This window comes from Anoplolepis gracilipes, chromosome 13 (assembly GCF_047496725.1).
Source record: "Anoplolepis gracilipes chromosome 13, ASM4749672v1, whole genome shotgun sequence".
Taxonomy (NCBI): domain Eukaryota; kingdom Metazoa; phylum Arthropoda; class Insecta; order Hymenoptera; family Formicidae; genus Anoplolepis; species Anoplolepis gracilipes.
In genome coordinates this window covers 1,384,518-1,408,951 of record NC_132982.1, presented here as the reverse complement: position 1 = coordinate 1,408,951, position 24,434 = coordinate 1,384,518, and the positions used below count along the sequence as shown (strand labels likewise).

At 36.0% G+C, this 24,434-nt stretch overlaps 1 long non-coding RNA gene across 1 annotated transcript in view; it reads left to right on the top strand.

Moving 5' to 3' along the window:
• LOC140672279 (uncharacterized) overlaps positions 1-20,317 on the top strand; it is a 35,264-nt gene extending 14,947 nt beyond the window's left edge. The window contains exon 3 of the long non-coding RNA XR_012047874.1: positions 19,158-20,317. This is a non-coding gene — a long non-coding RNA (uncharacterized lncRNA). The remainder of the gene's footprint in view (positions 1-19,157) is intronic.
• Positions 20,318-24,434: the final 4,117 nt, after the last annotated feature.

The window sequence follows — 24,434 nt, the reverse complement described above, 5'->3', positions numbered from 1 at the left end:
TCCATTTGATATACGAGAGAAAAGATTTCAAAAATTACACAGATTCTAATAAATAATATTTAATAATAATATTTAATAATATTTATTATTACTGTAGTGCTTAAGTTTTTGACTTTATTATTTCTCTATATGTTATTTGTTTCTATAATAGTCTATTTAATTATACATATATATATTGTTACGCCCGCGCATCATCTTTCGCACTTCCGGTTCCACGCCATATCACGCCGCATAATAATTATAACACAAGTTTAGGAAAAATTAATTAAGAACTTTAATAGAAGTAACAAGGAACAAAATAACAATGATTATGTGAATAGATCGGTATCCGCAAGCGAAACGTCCGAACGTTTTGACAGCTGTCAACCGAATCCCAAATATGGCGCTGGAAAACAACCTCCTCTCAGCTGTTGATAAACAATCTCCCTTCACGACGATTTCTAAGTAACCGTTAACCGTGGCTCGATTCAGAACAGGACGAACGAACATTAGGACCGTAGCGACTCGGGCGCAACAATATAATGCTTATTTTTAATAAGCAAATCTATTATGATAGATAAATTTTTTTGTATATATTTGTATATTATCTCGAAAGGCGGCAATGCAATTATGTCAAAATTTGTTGCCATATATACCCGAAGGAAGAAAACAAACAGCAATCTCCTGTGAGTTAAAAGTAATAATTTTTTAAAAGTAATAATTTAAAAATTTAAACATAATATATTAACTAATTGAAGTTATTAAAATTATGGAAAATCTAATAAATGGTTATAATTTTTTTTTAATATTAGGTTTATGCAAATATTTTAAACATGGAGATATATGTATACAGGGTGTTTTATTTTAAGTAATATGGCCGATTATCTTGCGAATCGATGATTTTATTGAAAAATGTTTCAGACAAAAGTTGCATGGTTTGGAGGGGGACATAAGATGGTACCATTGGTTTGACCTTGGACAGTCGTTTGAAGGTCACGTAAACGTTTTCTTTAATTTCTTAAATGGAACCTACTATTTTTCATTATATATTCTTGTAGCGTACCTCAAAAGTTTTCTAAAACACTATAATAAAATATTTTTTCATTAAATACTTTTCAAGTTATAAGGCTTCAAAGTTGCAATATTTTGACATAAAATACAAAATATCTCGTAAAATATTCATTTTTCGATTATCTTACCCTAATACTTTTATGCACAGAATAATAAGACGAATCAATTTGTGTAAAGAAAAGACATAGTTATCTTTAAGAAAAAATCTGAATTTGCAACTAGCAATTACACATTTTTACTTTAACATCATTATGTGTTTACCTTTTATTTAATATAAATTATCAACAGGTCTCAGAGGTACACTTCAAGTTCAAACTAAGCCTCAGAATAATCTATTCTAATCTTTCTCCCCTCTCATAAAAAGAAGCCAATCTATCCGCATGTACTACTTTCTCCCGTTGGATATTTAAGAAAACTTCCTTTTATAGAAATTCTTTCCTTACTCTATCAATCAGCCTTTCACCCAAAATCGTCACCTCTGAGCCCGTATCAACTTTAAAAACGCACGTCTGTCCATCTATTATTCACGTATAACAAAAGTTATTACTTATTCCTACTCTATTCCCCTTGTTCTTTATGAAAAGAATTGTTTTTTTTGTATTATTTTTAAATCTTCTACCCTTTCTAAGGCTAATTTTAGAGATGTTATCCCTTCTATCTGTAGCGTTCGTCTAATAAATTCATCCGAAAGAGCATTAATGAATTGAGTACAAGCCACTTTATCCCGTACTTCTAACGTACATTCCGGATACGCTAATCGTGATAAACATTCTATATCTGCCCGCAAAGCCGATATCTCTTCTCCATATTTTTGTTTTCGATTAGTAAATTGTGTATACTATATTTGTGTACTAAATTGTGTATACTATATAATGAGAATTGATTTTCCTCAAAACGCAATTCTAGTTTAGATTTAAGTTCTTCAAAACTTATTATCTCTATTTTCGAAAAACAATCCAAAATTGAACGCATTTTTCCCCTCAAACATGATGCTAATGCGACTGTTTTAGTATTAATTGTTCAGTCATTTGCCCGTGCAATCAAATTAAATTATGTGAAAAATTCTCTCAACGACCCTGTCCTATCGTATGTATCTGGCTTCAATTTATACTCCAAATTATCTTTAATATCATTTTCTGTTCTAATATTATTTTGTAATTCCCTATCTGCTCTTTCGTTTGAATGAGTGGACACGATATTATTTAAACGACTTAGCTCGTTTTGAAGTTATATTGCTGCATCCCTTTCCCGGAGTTCCCTTTATGTTTTCTCCTGTTCTGCTCTCTTTTCCTGTTTCAATTGCTCCACTTCCAGAAGAAGAGCCCGTTGTATTTCTGGCTTCTTTGTGGTCGCTGGCGTCTGAGAACGGGTCCTTCTCGGAGAGTGCGTAATCGACATCGTTTGTAGTTTCAACTCTCAGCACACACAATAATTCACTTATAATATTTTCTGAAGAACAGATCCCATTACGTGAATCCTGGACGAGCCTCCAAAATGTTACGTCCGCGGAACGATATCAATATTATTTCCGAACGTGCGCGACGCAACTATTTATCTTCCCCTCTCACACTCAATAAAGCGAGACTTCTTTAAATACAGAACGATCTTTATAAAGGTAATAATTAAACAGATTATAATTATAAGGTTCATTAGTAATCCTTTTAGATTGAAATCCCGAGCTATTTATCTTCCCCTCTCACACTCAATAAAGCGAGACTTCTTTAAATACAGAACGATCTTTATAAAGGTAACAATTAAACAGATTATAATTATAAGGTTCATTAGTAATCCTTTTAGATTGAAATCCCGAGACTCGCTCTTTTTCTTTTTTTTAAATACCCGTTTCTATGCGACGCTCCTTCGATTGTCTGCTTCTTAAAAATCAATATAATGATTTTTTTACTCAGCTGAAAGAATCAATCAATACTTCTTTCTTTAAACCGAAGATACAGACGTCACGGACGTAACAATATATAACTTCTCTATGAACTAAATACTGTCGATGCGGATATCGCTATCTACACCTAAAATACAGCTAACGAATCGGTGTTGATAGCTTCATAAGAAGAGACAATGAGAAACAATAACGTCATCTTTATCTCTTTTGAAATGCAATGATGTTTTTGTACAAATACATCAACACTTTACGAATTTATTTCTCAATGTTGGTGACAGTGACGCTGGAATTTTCTTGTCACTCCTGTCAACCCTTAAAAACGCTGGTTTCAGTCTTTCTATTAGATACGTTGAATGGCTTTTTTTATTAATATTGTGTATATTATTAATTCTTGCCAAAAAATTTATAAGGTCGTTGGTTATAAGGGACATCGTACAGTATCATCTTTCAGAAATATTGTATATGAGTTGTTTGTTTTAGGTCCTTGTAGACAAAAGATGTTCTGTCATACTATGTGTCTAGGTATGTTTCATCTTGTCCCAAAGTTGTTGCACAAATGTTTCTGGCTTAACCTGATTGTCAATGCATTTGAAAAATTGGCCCGGAAATTTGAGGGTTGTTCTGAATAATAGTTCCTGTGTTAAACATTTAATGCCTAGTTTGTAGACCGTTCGAAAACTCAACATGACCATTGACAGGAGTAATGGTATCCAGTTATTGCCTCCCTGCAGATAACAAACAGAATTTGGAAAATTGTTTTATAAAGTCGTTATCGTTACCGTAGGCTCAGATTCTTTTTATCAATAGTAATAATTTCTTTTTTTTTCTTCTTTATTTTTGGCACTGATTCAAACTTTAATCATGCTGCCAGAGATACTTCTTGATGTACTTGAGTTAAAAGTAATGAAACGTCGCTTGGATAATTATAAGGAAATATTACATGCAATTTGCGAAGGAAAACCAGAAGAAGAAAAATTATTTTTATAAAGGAATTTTGAAGATGTCAAATATATTATAACAAGGAAGAGCCCGAATTCAATCCTTAAGAATGAAAAGTGGAAGAGGCACGGTGCACACTTAGGACAAAACAAAACGTAGATGATGTCTTGGCACTGAACTTTACAATTGCACGATGGGGACATAATAATGTCACACCAAAATTTGCAAACTGAAATTTAAATTATAATGGTTAGAATGGATCCGATAAGCCATCACAATCGTAGAACGCTCAAGACCAAGACCAAAAAACCAGACATCAAAGAAGAACAGAAGATAGAGTCAAAAATATTAATATCCCCTGAATCGAGACACTTTTAAAAAAAGATTGCGTGCAGAAGTAATTTAACAATCATGAAGAGAGAGATTAAAAATCAGTATAGAGAATCAAGTAGTTAGAGGATTCACCTTCCCTAATTGCTCTCTTGGCTAATAGGCCCATAGTCTCATTTTCAGAAGATCCCAACATGCGCCAGTATCCAAATCATATTTATATCGATTCCTTGAAAAAAAGCCGATCTGAGTTTATTTTTTAAAACTAAGATAAAATAACTAGAATCATGAATAATTTTTTTTAATAAATTCTATTTACAACATTAAGAAAAGAAAAAAAATCCATAAACTACTTTTTTAATATTATATTGTTACGTCCGCGGGATCGATATTTATCGAACGCGACGCGACGCAACTGACACTCGCGGACCGCACTCGTAAATAAATATACACTTTTGTATTAAAAAGATAACTTTAATGGTAAACACGAACTTCAGTAACACCAATAACAATAACACGAATATTAATATGAGACGCGACCGTTTAGCTCGACAGCTGTCAGAGATCTCTCGAAATGTCCGCCGTTTGACAACCGAATCTCCCGATATTTCGGAGACGATCTTCTTTTGCCATAACGAGCGGCAATGCAACGCGGCGCGGGAACGCCAAGCAGGGACGTAACAATATTAAAAAATATGATCAACTGCATTAATTATTGCCAGATATTCATCGAAGAACACAGAAAATTTACCATTGGCCCTATATATCTTTCCTACTCAAAGAGAAGGGAAAAAGAAGGATATACCGACAGCGAGATGAATGATTTTTAGATGTATCGATAAAAACAGTGCTTATTGCTAAGATGAAGATAGAGGAGTCGGAAGACTCGCTGGAAGTAATGGGAGTGAGTGATATTATTCACATTTCAAGGAGAGAAGTAACTTCATTCGATAAAAAGGCCTTTTTTTCATAAAAAAAGGAGGAATATTAATGAAACAAAGGAATATTAGTGAAAGAAGCAACTAATATGTGTCTGTATTTCTTAACCGTGTTCAAAGGAGGAATCTCTCAGGAAAACAATATTCATTATTATTATTGACATATATGGCCGTTTATAGATCGTAGAGTTTATCCAATCAAAAAATTAGAAACTGTTAAGAGAAAATAATTTTTATATTATGAAATTTTTTTTAATAACGAGCGGAATAACATCGCGCAGAAACGTTCGATTTACTGGCTATCTGAACATCGGAACATATACAAACAAGCGCACCTTACATTTAGAGGAAAAAGAGATTGAAAGAGCTTGAACGATCTCTAAAATATTGAAAAGTCAACATAAAAATTCGAAATCAAAAGTAATCATATATTTTGTGATCCGACTGTCGTGGACTAATTTGTACTTAGCGTTTTCTGCATTGTATTCAAATTATTGAACTATATATACCATACTGGAATCCAGGGTTGCCAGATATGGCGCAATAGCGCCAATGTGACTCTTTGAGGTGCTGAATTGACGCGTGAAATTTCGCTTTGGCGCTTTAGTGCATATGTGACGCATTGAAAAAAAAATATGGCGGAAAGTGGCACTTTAGGCTAGTACATGTGTGTCCGACAGCTAGCTTGTCAAACGGCTTCTAATTAGCTGCTGACAATGAGACTTTTTGGGATCCTGAAGGAAAAATTAGGCACCTTAACTAGTGCAAGTTAGAATGAAAGAAAATATATTTGTTTTGTTCTAACTTATATTACATTTACTGTTGTCCAATCATGGGACACTACACATGCATAGATGTATCGGTGTAGTGATGGCGAAACAGTAAGCATTGTCTATTGACTGCCGCAATGCCACAAGCGCCGCCGCTACATCAATACATTTGTGCATATAATAGTGTCCCACGATTCGACAATACTGATTGCATTCAGAAATGCAGTGAAAATGGATAGGCTTCCAGAAGAAAAAGACTGAGTTGTTTAGGACAAGGTTAGATTTATAACTTTCTAGACAAACAACCTTATAACGTTTCTTCATATGTGATTAATTATTTTCTGGTTGCTTATTTCAGTAAAAATGTGGAAAAAGTGGAAAAACTTCGAAAATTTAATCTAAAATGGAAAAACGAGCCCTTGGCACATAAAACTTTTTGAACATTTAACGATTTACGTTTTCTGAGCATGTTTACTAAGTAATCCAGCATATTAAAAGTATGCTAAAAAAATTGCAGTTGCAATGTTAGAAAAATTTATTAAAAATAAATTTTGCAAATTTTGTAATTTCTCATTAATTTTAGGTTGGTTGAGAGTACCCAGGAGGACACTTTCCATACTGCATTTTGCAAAGTTTGTATAACAGACATAAGAGCACGCAAAGCTGATCTCATCAGGCATACAGCGTATAAATCTAACATAAAAAGTCTTTTTCCGGACACGAATCAACAAAAACTATCCGAAAGATATGTATTTATTCTTTCAAAAAAAGAAAAATATATCGAAGTACTTTTAGCTGTTTATATTGCTGTTCATTCTTTAATAAATAGTATCGACCATCTTTCAAAGATATATAATCGTATCTCAAAAGATAATAAGTCTTCATAGAATTAACAAGGGAACGGTCGGAAGTGTCCCTCACCGATTTGAATGAACTTTGGATATGTTGCAGAGTATAAAAAAATATTAGACTCATATTTTTTTAGCGGCGTATCTCAACGTTTAGGGATTGAAACAACCCTTTGAAGAATAACGAATTTTGAAAGATGTGTTACCCACATAAATTATTTGCTCTATCTGTGCCTATTCCAATCAAATTTAAAACATTTAATTTCAATTTTTTCAAGAATTTTTAAAATTTCAACACAAACAAACAAGTACAAACATTTCGCTGTTGCCTCTTGTATTTCAATTAATTCCATAAAGCAGATTAAAATTTTCTGTGTTTTTTTTACTAAAATATTGTATACAAATACATAAATATTTAACCATTGCTATATCAGTACTTTCATAAATTATTAAAGAATAAGGACAATCTTTCAAATCATCCAACAAATCATTTAAAAGAATTGGTGCAATTACTTTCTTAATTAAAAGAGAACACTTACAAGAGAACAATCGGAAATGTCCCTAACTGATTTTAATGAACTTTAAATATATTGTAGAGTATAAAAAAATATTAGACTCATATTTTTTTAGCGGCGTATCTCAACGTTTAGGGGTTGAAACAACCCTTCGAAGAATAACGAATTTTTCGTTTTTAGCAAATATCTTTGAAAATATAAGATATATGAAAAAATGTTTTATATAAAAATTTTATGGTATTTTGTACTCTTTACAATAGTATCATTATATTTTTTAAAATGTCAAATTTTTTAATAATTTATCACCCCCACCCCTTATTTTACAAAATTTTAAAAATTTTGTAAGAACAAAAATTACATATCAAAAGCCAAATCCATCCATGTATAATAATATATGGATTCCACGAATCAATTTTGAGAAAACAAGATAACTTCGTGCTATATATATGTTCGCTGCGCTATAAATTGTTGCGTTCTTTCTTTAGTTGTGGCACATTTAATAACTGCCTCTTGTGCATGTAAGTTTGTCCGTTTAATTTTCGAACACACTGTATAATTAGCAAGTAAATTTTTTCTCCATTTCATTTCAGTTTTCCGTACACTACTATGCTGCATTATATATGTACAATAATAATTTAACCACCTTTATAATTTCAATAATATTTAAGCAATGAATGACAAGAATAAGAAAGTAATATAAGTTGACAATAAATACTTACATGTTCACCAAAGCACAATATCTAAATCTAACACACTTATTTACATTATTAGCTACGAACTGAAAATACAGCTTTTCATTACTAGCTACGAACTAAAAAGACAGCTTTCCATTATGGATGTTTACATCTAATTGATTATATGAATATATGATTTTTGTTCGTGTCGTGTGCCAAATATACAAATATGTATATTTTTCACACGACACGAGCGAATAAATTTAGATTTCCTTTGTAAAGAAATTTTACATGTGGTTTAGTCACAGTTCTCTTAGAAGAATTCAATATAAAAGTTTATACGATATATTAAACAAAGATGAAAAAACTTTTCATAAGTTTGTACAGTTGTGTTCCACACGTTGGTTATGTAGATACAACGTGATAAATATAATATTAGAACACTAGGATAAATTAAAACTTCATTTTAAAATAGTAGTAAACAAAGAACAATGTTATACAGCCTGTATGAAATCAGGTTTGTTTTTATTCCTTAAATCCTGCTTTTGAAAGAAAGAATGAACAAAGAAATACATACAGATACATAACATATATACATAAGAATGAATCAAATATACTTAACTTGAAAGAAAAACATTGAAATTAAATAATACTGAATAATATAATAAAGCATAATAGCAGAATATGCTAATAAAATATATAATAACCAAAAGAATAATATGAATATATGGACAGAATATATGTTTAACGGTATAATATACTATATGAAAGTATTCACAAACCATTAAATTCTATTAATTAATATTATATATTTTCAAAACATGAAAATTAAATGATACGAATGTACATTTTTATATGAAGAGAAACACAAATTAATTAAATATAATATTGTTCAAGTAAAAAGCTTATTATCATCATCATTAATAATAAATATATCAATCGATATTTAATTATAAAACACATAAGGAAAATAATGACTTTCAAGAAAGGAAAGTGCTAATATTTTCTTAACATAAGAATAACATAATATATGAGAAATCAAATAAACATTACTGAAATATTGTTGTTAAATCACAAATATGAACATATAAATAAAAGGAATTATCAATTCTATGAATCAATCGTGGCTGTAAATAAATGTCGATTAATAACATTGACATCGTTGAAATTATAAATACAATGAAAAGATTCAGAGATCCGTATGATCTCATAGACGTAAATACCATATATCATGAATATACACCAGATCATAAATACAAATATAGTAAATTATACATGAAAATATAATAGAGCATTATAAACCAAGGAAATTATAAGAGATCCTTATGTTACATCGTCTCGACTGCACGATTCCTTCCTTCCATGGAACTTTAACACTAACTGTCTACACTACGACACTCACTAGGGCATACTGTCTCAACGACTCTCGCGGAGTCGTGGTAACTGAGAGCGCGATAACAATTTGTTATCATAAAAAACGGAAAAACGCAGTACAACTCTAATCTATTAGAAAATTATAATAATACACTTAATATCAAAGTCCAAGTCCTCTCACAAAATCATGAGCGCGCGATAACAACTTATCAATAAAAACGGAAAAGGGCAGTACGACTTTAATCTATTGGGAAATGATAACAATGCACTTAATACCTAAGTCTAAGTCCTCTCACAAAATCATGAAATACATCCTTTTCCATACGATTTCCAAATGCACCGGAAGCACCTAAAAAACAGGAAACGGGTTCCTGACAACGTTAGAAGAGTTTCTAACCGATAGAACTATCAGCAGAGAACATAGAAAATAATATGACTCAGAACCACATGAGCGATAATCTTGCTCCAAAAACCATATAAAAGAGAGGTTTTGGAAGAAAACAACACAACCTCTTTCACCAGTTTACCTTAACCCATCATTCGGTGAAGTGAACGACAAAAGTTTATCGGTAAACCACCAGGACCGGCAAATCCACGGCAACACTCTGACGGCAATTGAACCACGGAGGATTTTCCAGGCTCGCAAACGAAACCAACGCCAGTTCGCTTACACCCTGATCGCTCAATAGTAAATCCACTTCCATATTATTTACTCTTCCTCTTGTTCCGTTCCGTTTCTTTTTCTCTCCTATCTTTCCCTCATTTACTTATTATTTCATGTATTAAAATTTACATAGTGCCCAAATCAATAATTCGCCGGTCGTTACGCCTTAAGGGGCGGAAATACTTAAACCATGGAAAGCAGTCAGTACTGCCCAGACGTTGGTCCCCCCGACTTACTAAACTATCAAAAAGGACGAATAAATCGGAACCCTTGCGCCCACGAACATGCAAAATTTCCCGTCGAACACCTTCTCCTTCGCAACCTCTATCACTCCAACGTTTTCCATAATTAACGTCCATATCCTCAGAAGATCTCTGGAATATCATCACGGAAGTGTTCGAAGACTTTCACCTTCCGACATACCCTTAAGGAATCTCCAATGTCTCCTTCGCCTATACACACACTTACACACTTCTTTATTTTGCAATTCTTTTTTTTTATTTTAATAAGATCATTGTAACCTTCCAATCAGAATTTAAAATTTAATAGTAGAGTCTCTCTCCCTTCTCTATTCTGATTGACGTCTTCCGCACTAATGTAACACCCGCGATTAAAACACTCACACACACACGCACACAACCACACGTACTCACACGAACGTAAAATAGAGAATGATTGTAATTTAATAATAAACACATGTAAACACACGTATATTATATACACATATTTATAACCAAACTTAGCAATAATTTTATGTAATATACTTTTAAAACTATGAATAAATTTATGTAAAATTAAACTCAATTCTCTCAGTGACTTTTAACCCCTCAATCAGTTGAAAGATCGCACTTGGTCCTATCCCGCGTAATAAGGATTAATTTCCTTTATAAAAAGGACCTTTCGACGAATGTCCGAAACAACAAGTAATAGCGATATTCATTATCGTTGACTTGTTTTTGGACCTGATAATTCGTTCGACTCGAAACCTACTTCCTGACCCGCACGGTTTCGAGAGCTGGCTGTTACGCCCTTCCTTTTAACTCATCCTTCCCGAGTCTGGACGTAACACTTATGATCTCATAATGTTGTCCCTATGACAACATAAACAAATAAATATACAAGAGATCCTCATGATCTCATAACATTGTCCCTATGACATCCCTATAAACAAAGAAATATTAATTATATACAAGAGATCCTTATTATCTCATAACATTGTCCCTTTGACAAATTTGTAATTGAGAGAAAATAAAGAAGGCACAAGGTCCCTGCAACCACTCGCCTATATTTGTTAATTGTATTTAAATGAATGGATATCAGGTGATTAGGACTACACGTCTTTGTAATTAGATATTCATGTGTCCCAATGATCACGACTGGTAAATCCCTATGATCCAGACACACACACACATATATACATATATGTTGTGACGTGACGTTTTCTTTCGTCCGTCACAAGGGCCGAAAGGCCCGATCGGGAAGGGTTTTCGCGGGGCCTGCGTCCTCAAATTAAAGAGAGAGCGCCCTGCGAAATTCACTTTTTATTTGCGCGCGTTATTTGCAAGTTTGGCGGCAGCAACTTCTAGTTCGACAGCTACACGGATCCAAGGAGCCTGGTTATGACGGCGAGCAGAGGTCAAGGAAGGCGGAGAAATCACGCCCGGTAAAGACCGTACATTTTTATTTAATAATTCATAAATCGGCGGAAACATCGGCTGCCGTTAAAAGGTTCACATCCGCAGGATTGAACCGAGGGCGAAGGATCGGAAAGAAGCGGTCAAGGGGATGGCCACTCCCGACGTATCGAGCATCGGAGTCCCGACCATGGAGCTGAAAAGTCTGACTCGACCGTGGGTCCAGGGAAGCCAAGGGGACCGGCCGGAAGCTGCTGACAAGCCGCACCGGGAAGTTGCCTCGCGGGAACCGAAGGATCAAAGATCGATAACCTGAATCGAACCGGCCGCGATAAGAAACGGCCATGATTGGCCCTAAGGGTCACGATAGCGCCACAGGTGGCCTAATTGCGTACGATGTCGCCGGCATGTCTCCCGCAAGCCTCACGCTCGTCACTGTTCGGCGAGCGATCGAGGACGACAGGCCTATCGACCCGACGAAAGAGGATCCCGTGCGAGACTGGACGACGAAGAAGGAAAAGGATTGTAAGGCCGCCAAACCAGTAACTCATACGATTCGGACGAACGTGCCCTGTCGTAATTATCGTAATTTTAGTTGTCGCGATCCACGGGGAGACTATATCCCGCCGTCGCGTATTTGCTGCCGTATAGTTGTTGAAATTTGCGAGGGGCCGCATTTCGTCCGAGTCGTAGAAGGGCATAACGTCTCTCTCTATCACCGCCGCCGATAGTCATTATTGTATTGCCGTGTTAAGTATCGTTTAGTTGTCAAAATTTGTCGTACCGCATGTTAAATTGTATCCGTCGGGAAGCGAGCTCGTGTATTGCGGGTCGCGTGCGACTTTAATATTCCGTGCCATTTATCGACTCGCGATCCGGGAACAATTCATGTAACGTAATTTATTCGAATGTAATTTCGTGTACAAGAACCTGTGTATCCCGCGTGTTTGGAGAATTTCACACGCCGTATACCACATGTAATAAGTACCGTGGTGATCGATGGCGGAGGTCGATGCATGCCGACCGCGCATGTTTACGCGCATTCCCGAAGTTTTATCGTAAATCGGTTAGCGCGATTAACGGACGATTCGTGGCCGAGATCTACGGTATCTTATTGAATAATGTATCTCTACGATCGCCACGACCTTAATAAGCCGCGAGCGATCTGCGAAAGAGTCTAAATTCCTCTTAAATCACATGTAATTCGATACCTCTCGGTCGCGGCATCGCGCCGTCACGCGCCCTTCACATGCGCCGAGCGTGCGACGTACACGTCTAGTTGTCACATTTAGAATAATTTTCTCCAAAAGACTTTCTCGTTCCACACCGAGAATTTTCTTGTATACTATATTTATTCTACTAATCCTTGTCAAATATATTTATTCTTAAATTTAATAATTGTGTCTGTTTTCCGGGAGGCTTTCTCGCTTGTTAAGTATCGATTCTCGATCTCGTTCAGCTCCTGACGCACCTCCCCCCCCACCTCTGCCGCTTAAGTACTGACTAGCCGCTTTAGTTGCCATCGCGGTCGTAATTGTTTTACGATTTTAAGTGGACCATACGAGTATCGTGTCGATCAAAGGTGGCGCGAATTTTCGCGCCTGGCGCCCATAAATTATCTTTCGTGCAAGGAAAAACGCCGATTAACTAATCGATCGCGCCGAAGGTGTACCGTGGGCCAGTTCATCGGCCAAAAATTATGTAAAGGAGCGTACACGGTAGTTAACCGAAAAATATACACAGTCACAATGTATATATATATATATATATATATATATATATATAATTGGTAGTTACGATCACTACAGGCGTGATTGTCTTTCTTACACTGTATATCTCTCTTCATTGTAGGCCTACAAATATACAGTCCACAAACCAAGGGTCTGTTAAACATACATATATCTGTAAGTAGATAGATATATATATATATATATGAACACAATGAAGAGAGATATACAGTGTAAGAAAGACAATCACTCCTGTAGTGATCGTAACTACCAATTCCTCCTTATGAGGTTCGTAAGAACGACGATCACTCCTATAGTGATCGTAACACAATTTCCTCCTTATGAGGTTTGTCAATGGCGTGGTGATGCAATAAAAAATTATGAAATTTGCATCATTCAAAAGAAAGATTGCCGTTTGACTTTTACAAGGCCGTAAAGAACGGCATTCAATATCGGTCACACTCGCAAACTCAAATATTTACTCAAACACACGAAAATATACGTAATGATTCGATAATTTATTCTCCGCACGTGTATCGCGAGTACATCTACTACACAGCGCGTCTTTTCCACCATTAAAAGAAGTCCTTCTTCTTCACCGTAAGAACAAAAGAAGCTTTTTTCGCTCCCCTCGCGGAGCGCCTGAGCTTTTATTCCCCACTCAATCTCTCTAGGGAATTGAATATAGTTATCGACTCTCGATCGCGCAGGCTTTTTAAACACAGCCTGAGTGCTTAACGAAATGTTAAATGATGAAATTAATTATTTATAAAATAGACATAAGAAGGCAATGAAGAGCCGACGCGGGTGTAGGGCGTGAAAAGAAACTTCTTTTTCAAACAGTATTTGATTCTATCTTCAGTTTTTATTTCATACGTTTTGGACTCTTTTTCGACCTTCTTCAGTGACTTTAAAAATATAAAATGATCGAATAATAAATCAAACAGTAAAAGATAGCAATAGTAGGAGCACAGAAAGTGTAATAGTGTACATACATAATCCCAATATTAGAGTACCATGATACATCCCAACCGCACTCTAAAAGTGTCCAAAGCAAGACGCCTCCAAAACGGTGCAAAATGCAAGGAGAAATGCACTAATGAAATCAAGCGCATACGTTGTGATCAATAAAATCAAATGCGAAATTCAAAAAATAATAGAGCACGGGCAACTTACTTGGACAAACAAAGAACAGTAGAGATGACGTGAACATCCGACATACAAATAACAGGCAATAACGAAAAAATTCAAACGCTACGAAGTCATCCAAATATAGTCACGTAAATCATAAATAAGTAAATAAAACAAAGACACATATCAAAAATAGTGATGTATTAAAGTTTAGATAAATTCTCAATAATAGGTAGGCAAGCATTATTCAATTTCATAGTCTCGCTATGGAGGTTTAAAGCGTTCTTTTGGTGTTTTATGTGAATCATCTCCGATATCAGTCTTTTTCCAAAAACAGCTTCTCATTCAAAATCTCAACGTTATCAAAATCAAAATTATGATTTAAAGCTCTGTGATCAGCAATGACTGACGTGTGGCTTTTTTATGTTCTTTAATTCTCGTTTTTAAAAAGCGTCCGGTTTGTCCCACGTAAGATGCATTGCAATCCATACAATTAATTTTGTATACTACGTTGCTGCGAGAAAACTTATGTAAATTATCCTTACCTACTTTGATGAACCGGTGTAAATTGCTAATTCCCGTATAAGACAGTCTTACATCTAAATCTCTAACATAATATCGAAATCGTTTGGATATTTTTAATATATGGAACATTGAAATATGAAACCTTCTTTTCATTTTTGTTTTTATCACTTCTTAATGGCTGCCAAATTATCAGTATGCTCATTTGTTGTTCGGGAAAACAATTTCTTTAACCGTTCATTGATAGTTTGAAAAATGAAAGAGAGCGGATATCCATTATTTAAAAGAATGTTAATCATCAATTCAAAATTCATTTGATGAAATCTTGGATGAGAAAATTTAAAAACTCTATCTATCAATCCAATAATGATGCCTCTTTTGTAGTTAAGAGGATGTCGCGACTTAAAATGCAGATATCTTCCCGAAAACGTCGGCTTATAAAACCAGTTAAATTCAATAAATTCATTTTTACAATAGTTTTGATGTCAAGAAAATTCAATTAATTGTTGCACCCCTCCTCAATGGTGAACTGTAATTTTGGATGGAAGAAATTAAAAGTGTTCAAAATAATATCTAAAATTGAGGGAGGGACCGCTAACACAATATTGTCAACATATTTAAAATAAAATAGAAGAATCACAGGTAAAGTCGTGATCTTCTGGTTTTTAAATCTTGAAGAGTATCTGCGATAATCGGAGATAATGGAACAGTATTGTTCTCGGGGCCGCTTTTTCTCGCGCATGCGCGGCGCAATATAAAGATATCCAGTAATGTATATGTTATGATTACAAATGGGTGCAAGTCTTGGCGGGATCCGGAGTGATTAGGCTAAGTCGGTGATGCCAGAAATAAGACGTGGAAAGTGAAAATAAAGTTAATGTGTTAATTGTTGATGTATTAAGTGAAAATTTTTCGGTGCAAAGCGTGAAATTTATATGAATCTTTAACTAAATGGTAAAAACTACCTTTTTCTTATAAGTTATATACATTACTGAAGCCACATTCAATGCGCATGCGCGAGAAAAAGCGGCTCCGAGAACAACATCGTAATGGAGAGCCCATGAGCGTGCCAAATGTCGGCTCTTTATTGCCTTCTTATGTCTATTTTATTTTATTTATCAATATTAAGAGCCTTAAAAAATTGTTAAGTTATTTTAGTCTAATTACTTATATTTAATTATTCTTAAGCCAATTCTTAATAAAGTAAATAAGGTAAATTGCATTTTTCAATTAAATTATGTTGAAATTGGAAGTGCAATGGAGGATATAAAAGGACTTGTCTTCTTTCTTTCTTGAAAAATTTTGAAACCTGCATTTACTATTACTATTAATGATATTATAAAAAATATTAACAATGATCTTGCATATAAGGAAGCAAATAATATTGATTTTGGAATTGAATATTATAAGTACTTCCACAGGAAAAAGGTAACTTTATTAAGTAAAGATATTAATACTTTGGAACAACAAATTGGTGATTATCTAAAACAGTTATTAAAAGAATTGGCGCAAAGATTATCTCTTGATGTTGATTTATTTAAAAATATGCAATCTTTAAGTCCAAAAGTGTGCCTTTCCAACATTACTAGACTAAAATTTTCTGATTTTCCATTAATAAACGTTCTTATTAGTGAAAAAGATTTAGCTACTGCAGAAACTGAATATAACTTATTATTATATATTAAACCCATGTTGATTGGAATGTTTTATATGAAGGTGATGTACTTGTCGATACTTACAGTTTCTGGTGGTTCCTTAGCCTTTAACACAATAGCAAGATAGGCATTAAAATTTTTAAGTTGAACGAATATTTAATGTTAAGAATGCAACAGAAAACAAAGTGAGGAATAGAATAAATAATGAAATGTTAAATTAATTATTAATTATTAAATCTCATTTTTTATGCAAACAACTATTGTTGTAAAAATTTTGTTTGCACACAAAAAATGTTGGAAAGGTTTAATTATTCAATATATTTAGATGAGAAAATGAAAAAGAAAAACAAGTTGAAGAAGATTTATATATTCTAGAGGCTGTGAATGATACTAATGATAATAACTGTTACATCGAAAAAGACTGAAACTACACCGAAAAAATCATATTCTCATTTTAAGAATATACCATTTATTTTTAGAATATCTTCCTCTAAAATAAGCGCCAAGAGGATTTTCTTAACTAAACCCAGAAATCCTCTAAAAAATAGAAAAGTATTAGATATTCTTAATATGTAAGAATATATATACACTTCTAATCTTGAGGCTTTCCATTAGAATTGTCTAACTGGGGACTTCCGGATGAATGCCGCGTGATTGAACAGCGTAATGCATTCAATGACGTTTCACAAACATTGCAGTTTGCATCTTCAGGGCTAAGAGCCCCGATACTGAGCTCTCTTGGATTGGGGTTCTTATATCTTGCGAAAGGTTTTTCTATCTACGGGAAAAATATACCGTTATGCCCTCTAGTGGTGTAATCGCAAATAGGATTTGTATGACACAATTTAAGAATATTTTCTTTATTTCATATACTATTCTTAACAAAAGATCATTAGAGGTGAATATTCTGAATTTTTTAGAATATTTTATTGGAGGAAAGCTTTAGAAGGAATTCTTCTAAAATAGAGAATACAATTTTTTCGGTGTATGATTTTTACAAAAACTGAATTCTATTCTCGAAAAAATAATATATGTCATTCTAGTGTACAGAATAGAATTTACAGTTTTTTTATAAATGTATTTATTTATAAAATATAATAGTAATATCATACATGTTTATATATTTAGTGTTGGAAATACGAAAACTTGCACAACAAATTGCATGCTATTTCGCAAAAATCCATTTCCTTCAAATTAAATTTGTCGTTATACGATTTTAATTGTTAGAGTGTCCTTCAAGCCAGCAAGAAAGTTCTCGATCACAAAAGCCAAACAAATCTCACAAACAAGTTTCAAAATTAAAGAAACAAACAACTTTTTCTGGCGCTAACGACACTCTAGCAATCACCGCAAACATAAACAATTACAGCCGGTACGTAACCGCTTCAATTTTCATCGAGCATGCGCGACTTCGTAACGTGATCGGGAATACTGGCAAACGCCGAGTCGGCTTTCGCGCAGGGCAAATTTGCGTAGCACGCGTCACAACCCTTCGGCAGCCAATAAAAACCAACACTCTGGCATTGTCTCGATACTTTTAAAATAATTGGCCAGCGCACCAAGTGTCAAATCTATAAAGCGACGCTGACTAAAGATTCGAGAGCTTTTGCTAACTAATAAACTGCTTTACCAGCATATCTTGCAACACTGCTGATCTGTTTAAAGTACGCGCACTATCGCCATGTCAAACGCACCGCTTTGCGATCAACCGCTGTTTCTCGCATTACTACCATCATCGCTTCCGACGCGCGACTCTCGCGATTACTCAATTGTAAAACTTGTTCATTATTTGTTTATTTGTTTATTTGTCAGTGAATTATTGAGTTTTATAAATTTAATAAAGGAATACAAAAAAAAGGACAATTTTGTGCCGTAATAAGCGTTGACTCTCGCCCATTGCTTTGCCGTGACAATCGAAAACATTTAGCATTAGCCTAAATTAAAAAAAAAATATTAATATAATATTTAATAAGATTTCATTTTTGTTGATTGCAAAACAGTTAAATTTTGATACAATAAACAATAAGGAGTGCACCAAATTGTCACAATTGATACTACTAATAAGCTTTTGCAGTAAATAATAATTACAACAAAAGTCGAATAACAAGCATAATATAAATATTATTTCTTTATTATATTCTTATCTGAAAGATAAAATTATAATTATAATATTTATAATATTTCTGAATATTTTATTGCAATTATGACATTGTTACAGCTGCAACAAAATAAAATTTTGTATGTTATTATTTTGGTTCTTATTGTCACTAATTACTGCATAAACATGTCAATTACAATATTTGTATGCGTCACTTATTAGACTGAATGTGATATCTATATGTAATAAGTTTGAAATTTTATGTTGTAACGATGCACTTTTCCCGACTGCCACAGATTAGCTCGCCGGTTCCAGAGTTCGGGAGAGGGGAGATTCAGATTCACACTAACCACACAGATTGATCTTACAACTGGTTTATTTGTTCATACAGGTGATACTATTTACAAGGCGTGGGTAGCAGCGGTCGCAGATATTTACTGGCGCAAGCGCAAGTACCGGACATTTACAAGTACGGTATCATTAGCGGCGGTCGGGTGCCCAAGCGCATGCGGAAACGGTCTTAGCCTAGGACACTCACAACCTTTACTCTAAGACCCTAAGCAGACGTGCACAACACTGACTTATGCTAGAGGAACGAACACAAGCTTAACTCTAAGGTCTCCGGAGGGGCAACGGTAGCCTGTAGGCTGGCGGTGGTTACCGAAAGTCAGCAGCCTTGTGAGGAAGCCCGAGGAAGAGCACTTCCTCAGGCCGTTACGGCTCGTTGTCACGAGAGCACTCGTGCATCAGAGCTAAGCAGGGAGTCCTCTCCCTGTGAGTTGCGGTGAGCAGAGGCACAAAAGCGCTCGCGACTTCTGGACGAATCGATCACCGAATGCGTTCGGCGGAGGGTGAGAACACTCACCCCCAAGACCGGCTATCTGGTATTTAACAAAAGCGCTCGTTGAAACAAATGGACGGATCACCGGAAGCTTACGGCAGAGAATGAGAGTTCTCGTTCCCAAGACCCAGTGTAGGATAGGATATTCGGGCTCGCTGTCTGCCTTCGAGAGCATTCGGAGGTTCTGGTATCCCGAGGATCGGAATCGGGACTGGTGTCGATGCGCTGGCCGAGCCAGATTATATACCCGGCGCTGGGCCGGTGCCTCCCATTCGTGCCTTGTAGCCGCAGAATGGAGTCGCGGTTGTTGCTAGACAACGTAACTTATTTTTAGTTTGTTTGGTGGCGCAAATGCGCCGAACGACTGGTCGGTCCTGAACTGCCTAGAAATCCTATAATAAGAGTCTCGCCATAAAGTGATCTGGACAAAATTTTGCGAGAGAGAAAGTTATACATTCACTATTTATCTCTCTCTCTCTTTTTAACCTTAACCTTTTCTGAGTGCTTACACCTCACGCATGACGACATAGAGAACCGGTAATAAAATAAGTACATACATAATTTAAAACATGGGTGGATGTGCAGCTCCATTTTGTAATAATTCTTCAGTTAAAGAATATATTATGAAGATATTTCCTAAAAATACCGTACGTTGAGCTGGGCACCAAATGTTTTAAATAATTGGAACCCCAACAAACAATTCTTGTCTTTGCGAGGTTAGTAATCATGTATTACTTTATTATAATAAAATAATAATTACAATGTTAATTATAATTAATCTAATAATAGACTTTGTAAAATTTATGTTTTTTTACAATTATGATTGAAGTATATAATAAAACTATTATTATCATATAGATTCATTTTGCGCCAGAAATGTGGGATGCTAATTGCAAATATAAAATCACTTGCAACTGCTAGCCATTCTTCTTGAGAATTAGGCACCTGAAAAAAGAATTTGATTTATTTTAAAAATATAGTTGTTTTAAAAATATACTTATTTTCATTTGTTTTTAGAATGATGGATAATTATTAAATGAGTTACATCAAGTGCAAGATGATACAGAAAGCTGTCAACAAAAAACTGTATACAAAAGCATTCCTCACAAATCTAAAGTTAAAAGCACCAAGAGAAAAGTAAACGAGATGTCTGAAGAAACGTATGCAGTAATGAAACAGCTATCAAGTAACGTGAAGAAACGAGATGAGTTTGATGTGTTTGGGGAACATGTTGCGAATTCTTTGCGAAATCTAAAGAGTAGATCAATTCAAAGCCACACAAAATTTGAGATAAGTAGATTTCTCTATCAAGCTGAGATAAATGACGAGCAAGCATCAAATAACACATCTAGTCCAGCTACATTCTCTGGTACATCGACACCTATCTCATTTAATGCTACATCAGTTCCCTCAAACCATTCATGGAGTACAGAAAATGATGAAAATAACGTTAAATTTGAAAACGTTTTAATGAATTTATAAAACTTACTTTGATTTATAAGACATTATATTGACTTACTATTATTTATAAGTTTATTTTATATCTATCAATCTGAATAAAATAGAGTTAAGTCATTCTATTGTTATTAAATAAAATAGTTTATCTAAATAATATCTAAATAAAATAATTTAAAAAGATTGTCTTGTACTTACTTTGATTTGATCCTTCAAAAAGTCAATGATAGCTTCGCATACTTCTGGCACAATGTTTGAAATACTCTGCTTAGATATTTTGGACAAAAAACTTAAACTTTGGTATGAATCTCCACTAGCTAAAAACCTTAATGTAAATCTAACTGCTAGTCTTTCTTTTACTGGTATTGCATCTCGAAATGCTGTGTCCTTTCTACCTATCTTGTGGCCGATTTTGTTTATGAGATATTCAAAATCAGAACTTGTCATCCTAGCAAAGTTTTTGAAACTACCGTCACATCGAATTTCTCCCGTCAATAGATCTCTGTCATCTCTTTCAAGATCTGTTAGAAGAGTTGTAACACTATATTTTTCTCGAGCTTTTAATGATGGCCGCATCCAGATTCGTCGTTTAGTCCTAATATGTTGTCTAGCCAAAATTACACAACTTGCTGCTGCGAGAATTGTATCCTCTACGTTTGACGCCATTATCAAATACTGAGACGTAAATACTAAACTGAAAAATGTTTTACAACTTGTTACATAAAATTATTTTTACAACAATAGTATAATCCAATAACAAATTATATAACAAGTTGTACAACAAAGATAAAAACAAATTTGTTATATAACAGTGTTTTGTTATATAGTGTAGACGCAGCTTAAGAAATAATCCTTAATACCACGATCTAATACAATGCACAAATTAAATACAAAAACGTATGCATGCAAAGCCAAAAGATTCAGCACATCCGCGCACGTCAACGGCTCAACCCAAATCAATCTTTTTTTTTTAAATATATCACCGAAAGACAAAACCAAACGGTTGTCAATAAACAATCCTCCAACGAAAACATTCAGCGGATGCCGAACCAGGGACGTAACAATATATATATATATATATATATATTAGTAACGTATAGCTTCGGAGCTATAACACATTATTACGGTTATCGCGCTATCGCGGTGCATACCTGATGCGCCTTTATTATTATGTTAAAGAAATTTATTTTAACATATACATATATATATTGCGACGATTTTTCCCGTCGGGTGGAAAGGGAAGGACGGCGAACAGGAGAGCGGGGTGGCCGGTAAATCGCCGTTCAGAAAAAGGGAGGCGAAAGGGGCGAAAGGCGGGGTGACGTGGCGGGCAGGAGACGATACGCGAAATATACCCTGGGCGCCAGGCGCGGTCTTTCACGCGCCAAGTTGCAAAAATGCGCGAAAACCGCTAAAGGTTAGCCGGTTATTTCTCCGCCCGTCACAACGGGCTAGCTCGCCTAACGGTAAAGGGGAGGGTCGCTTATGAGAGGTACTGTTTCCGAAGGAGGTCCAAAGGCTTATTAGGCTGCGAGTAGGGGAAACCCCTGGCTCAAAAAGAACACCCAATTAACAGGATAAAAATGACAGAATGTAATGACAAATTTATTCAATTGAACGACCTGGAAAGTCGCGGGTCAAATAAAATACATTAGTGATGCTCGTTCGATATCGGCGGTATAAACGAAACGATAGACGTTAACAAACTTCGTGGGTTATTACGTACCCCGCGAGGGATACGCGACGATGATTCCTACCGTCGCGGAAACGTCGATAAACTGGTGACAAGACAATAATCTAAGACACGACAATTGCTTACAATATCGACGCGAATGTCGCGAACGTGAGAAAACAATACGAGACAGGAATCGCCGTCGCTACAATTTCGCGCCGTTTACCAGGACGTACTCGCAAGCTCACGAAATGGCGTAGCTAGATGATTGAGGCGGGTACACCGTCGACAACTCGTGCCTCCGACAGCCGACTCGCCCTGGCTATAGTGAACCGCTAGGTGAAACCCGCGACGAGACTGGTGGTCGAGAATCGAGGCCCCTTTTGGCGTACGCGAATCGCGTGGTCCGCTCACGAGAATTCAGTGGTACTCACCCTACGTTGGCGGAGGAGGAAACTAGTTCTTTCCCGGTCCATGTTAGGCTTCCACATGCGCCAGCTGCGCCGCTCCTCCACCCGGGAGGCGGTTACACACACTTTCGTACCCGCTGATACGAATACTGAGATCCCACAATTTCTGAGCAGGCACACGACAGCACTCTCGGGAGCAATCTGGCGATTCCGCCCGGCGACAACTTACTAAGACCGTACCGGATCGACAACGAGGTAAATTTTTGACACGACCAATCGGTTCGCGAAGAGACGAACAATAACGCCAGGTAAGCCAACGCCTTACGATCCTTTCGAGCCCCTTGACTGCGGTCGCTCTCCAATCCCGAAACGCAAAGACCAAAACACCAAACGAAATCACTAATTTCCTGTGATGGCGCGTCCGAGTCAGAGGGGTCGACCACGCGGATCGTGTCGATGTTGGCGTAATTCACGTGACAATAATGCGCAAAGATGCAAGATAGCCTCACCGGTGAATTCTTTCCGACGTGGTCCACAATTTTCGTCCTTGCGGGTGTCGCACCGAGTATCCGCGATAACCAGAGTCGTCGTGATGCTTCGCGAGATCGTACGTGAATGACTCGTAATCGAATCTCTCTCTAAGCTCTCAGGAATCCGTATTTATCCCCGCCGCCCTACCGCTTTTATCGTTATCGAGGAGCGGGGAATTTGCTTCGCGTGCTCAAAATTTGATTTCGTGCACGGACGTACCGCGCGCTCAGGCGCCCGGGCCTTTGGCGGATAGGTTTCGCACCGCTAGCTTCCTCGTGAGATTCTCTTTCTTGACAGCGGGGTGATCGACGTAGTCCGGATAGGTCCCCTCGGGTTCCCCGGACGTAGCCCTTCCATGGGCGTCGCCATAATTTTTCTGTCCGCTGTCGGGGCGCCTTTCTCGTCCCTAGCTGTCGGCCGGTCCTGCTTTGCCGGACCGATTCTTCGGACGTTCGCGAAGCTCCGCGAGGATGGCCGATCCTTGTTGTCGCCGCGCTCGTGTTTACGGCATTCCTGAGCTATTGTCTCCTTTGTAATGTTCCTCGTCATAATCCCTCGTTGTCACCATGATTTATGGCCGGAAAATATACAATTACAACGGTAAATTTTAAATTTTAATAATTGAAATCATTCGCCTCTTTGGGAATCGCGGTAGGGCTCTCGATTACTCGACCGGCGCGTATACTTGGTTCGAGCTTTGCGATAATTTTTAGCGAGGTGGACGTCCGTCGTGGCGGCCACGTCACAATATATATATAT